Here is a 3,389-nt window from a genome sequence, read left to right as displayed (position 1 = left end):
AAAAAAAAAAAGCACATAGTCATCCAATCTTTTTCTAAATAAGGATAACGGTATCTTAAAAGAGAGATTAAATAATATGGTAACAACAAAGGTAATATTTGCAGTCAAATGCTCTACCCCTGAGCTATACCCCCAATAATATGGTAATAACAAAGGTAATATTTTTCCAAAGAATCTCTCTGGATTCAGATTCTGTGGAGATGCCCATAGAAAACAAAATATTAACTATACCTCCCATCATACACAATATAGGAATTCCAACATTCTCTGTAATATTATCAGGAATATTATCTCTGTATAGATTATCAGTCCCTTTGCTGTATTCTCTTTGAAAACACCTCATCAAAATTGTGATGGATAAGAAACTCAAAGTCAAGATGGCAGATAGTGGAGACATAATTTAAGAGCCTTACACTTCTGTAGACAAACAGTTAGTTACCAATATACCTCCTTTCTTCCACTAATTAAATCCCTGGAAAGTATACATAAGTTAATTTTCCTAGAACACTGAACAATGTTAAACATGATGACAGAGGAAGGTCCTGAAAGGTAGTCTCAAAATATCTAGGCAACTATTATCAACTGCTGCTGAAGTCATTAGGTGAACAGTTGATGGGGAACTTTATAACAGATAGACCAGGCTGAACAACTCCTGAATCTAATAATCATTTTTAAAGCACTAAAACTGAGACAACCACACCATGTATTACCTAATGTAACACAATATAAACTACACACACTACAATAATATATTATTGTGGGGGAGGGGGCCAGAGCAGGAACAAAAAACACCTGAATCTAATTATCAGTTTATAGGCAATATGAAGAATAAAGGTTCATGTTAAACTATGCTATGAAGCTACAATTAGCCAAATCCAGAGTTTGGGAAATTCTAAGGAGTACACAATTAAGCAGCATCAACTATTACTTGACATGAAACAAAAAAAATATAGATGGGGAACGGTTATAGAGTAAAAGAAATTCAAGACACAGAGCAACCAAATAAAACATGTGAACCTTATTTTGATCATGATTCTATCATCAATTGTAGAAAACACTTTTTTTTTTTTTCCGGTACGCGGGCCTCTCACTGTTGGGGCCTCTCCCGTTGCAGAGCACAGGCTCCGGACGCGCAGGCTCGGTGGCCATGGCTCACGGGCCGAGCCGCTCCGCAGCATGTGGGATCTTCCCGGACCGGGGCACAAACCCATGTCCCCTGCATCAGCAGGCGTACTCTCAACCACTGCGCCACCAGGGAAGCCCCCAAAACACTTTTTTTTTTTTTTTGCTGTACGCGGGCCTCTCACTGCTGCGGCGCCTCCCGCCGCGGAGCACAGGCTCCGGACGCGCAGGCCCAGCGGTCACGGGTCACGGGCCCAGCCGCTCCGCGGCACGCGAGATCCTCCCGGACCGGGGCACAAACCCGCGTCCCCTGCTTCGGCAGGCGGACTCCCAACCACTGCGCCACCAGGGAAGCCGCCCCAAAACACTTGAGATAATGAGGAAACATTTGAAATTGACCAGGTACTAGATCGTATTATACAATTATTGTTTTATAAGGTATTATTTTGTTTTGGTTATGTATAAACAACATGGCCTTACCTATTTAGATACACACAGAACTATTTTATCTGTAGAGCAACGTTAAGTCTGAGATTTGCTTAAAAATAAAACTGAAGCAAACAAACACATAAAAAAGTTTGGATATGTGTGCTCTGGGGGAAGGGAGATGGATATAATGGCAAAATATTGATAATTGTAATAGGTATAGGAGGCAGAAAAATGACCACCCCTATCCCCCAAAGAGGTCTAGATCTTTATCCCTGAAACCTGTGACTATCTTGTTAAATGGCAAGGGATAATCAAAGTTGCCGATGGAAGTTTGCTTATCAACTGACCTTGAGATGGGGGAACTATCCTGGAAGACCCTGCAACAGGGAGGAGTGGGGAGGAGATGGAGTGAGTCAGTGTATCATAAGGGTCCTTAGAAGTGTAAAAGGAGAGCAGAAGGGGGAGTACGAGGGAGATACCAACATGAGAAAGACTTGGCCTCATGTTGCTGGCTTTGAAGATAGAAATATGACACCCTGAAGCTGCAGGAGCCTCTTGGTACTTAAAGGACAAGAAAACAGATTCTCCCCTAGAGTCTCCAGGAAGGTAACACAGCCCTTATTTTTAACCCAATGAGATCCATTTCTGACTTCTGACCTCTAGAACTGTTAAAATAATGACCTATGCTGTTTTAAACCACCAGGTTTGTTATTATATTATTATTTTTTACAGCAGCAATAGAAAAATAAAGCACTAGGTAATTGGTATGTTAGTTTCATTATTCTCCCTACTTTCAAGTTTATTTTAAACTTTCCACAGTAAAACTTTAAAAAAATATTTTAAGATTCTGAGAATTTTCCATCACCCATTTTGTATTTAAAGTCCAATAGCTTAATAGCAAAAAGCTTAATTTATGGACATATGAAATCTAACAACACGACCAGTTATGAAGATGCCCTTTATATATAATCAGAGATGTCACAATGTAGTATAACTAGTTGAGTAACATGGCACTGTTAAAGAGTAGGAAAAAAAAGTGGGCAGTGTCTTCACGATAGATTTGTGGTCACATATTTAAAGGCAAATATACCACATGATGAGACCATCAATTCGTAGATCAGAGAAGATGGTACACTCTTTATGCCATTTTGTGTTGAATATTCATCATTAATTTTGGAATTTTTGGAAGTGAAGCATAGTTAAAACAAAAAATCCCTCTTATAAACCCTACATTTTTAGACCAAAAAGTCAAAGGGTGATAATGTATTATTTTCTTAAACTGTAATTTATGTGCTAGCTTCGGCAGCACATATAGTAAAACTGGAACAATACAGAGAAGATTAGCATGGCCTCTGCGCAAGGATGACATGCAAATTCGTGAAGCGTTCCATATTTTTGATAAATCTATTTGCAGGGCAGGAATAGAGACCCAGACACAGAGAATGGACACGGGAGTGGGTAGAGGGGTGTGGGATGAATTGGGAGATGGGACTGCCCTATGTGCACTGCCATGTGTAAAGCAGATAGCTAGTGGAACCTGCTGTATAGCACAGGGAGCTCAGCTCCATGCTCTGTTATGACCTAAATCGGTGGGATGGTGGGGGGATGGGAGAGGTGGGGGGTGGAAAGAAGTTCCAAGGGGGAGGGGATATAGGTATACTTGTAGCTAATTCACTTCATCGTACAGCAGAAACTAACACAACATTGTACAGCAGCTATACCCCAATTTAAAAAAAAAAAGCTGTAATTTAATATTATAATCATTTGTTTAATAAAATTATATTCTCAGGAATATATATATATATATATATTTTTTTTTTTTTCAGTACGCGGGTCTC

The 3,389-nt window shown here is 39.7% G+C and overlaps 1 non-coding gene across 1 annotated transcript; it reads left to right on the top strand.

Annotated features, from left to right (window-relative positions):
* Positions 1–2,841: 2,841 nt before the first annotated feature.
* Positions 2,842–2,948, top strand: LOC115846400 (U6 spliceosomal RNA). The gene has a single exon (XR_004036857.1). It is a non-coding gene; the product is annotated as a U6 spliceosomal RNA (small nuclear RNA).
* Positions 2,949–3,389: the final 441 nt, after the last annotated feature.

Source organism: Globicephala melas, chromosome 3, assembly GCF_963455315.2.
Source record: "Globicephala melas chromosome 3, mGloMel1.2, whole genome shotgun sequence".
Lineage (NCBI taxonomy): Eukaryota > Metazoa > Chordata > Mammalia > Artiodactyla > Delphinidae > Globicephala > Globicephala melas.
Note: the sequence above shows the minus strand (reverse complement) of the source record. Positions and strands in the feature narration are given on the sequence as shown.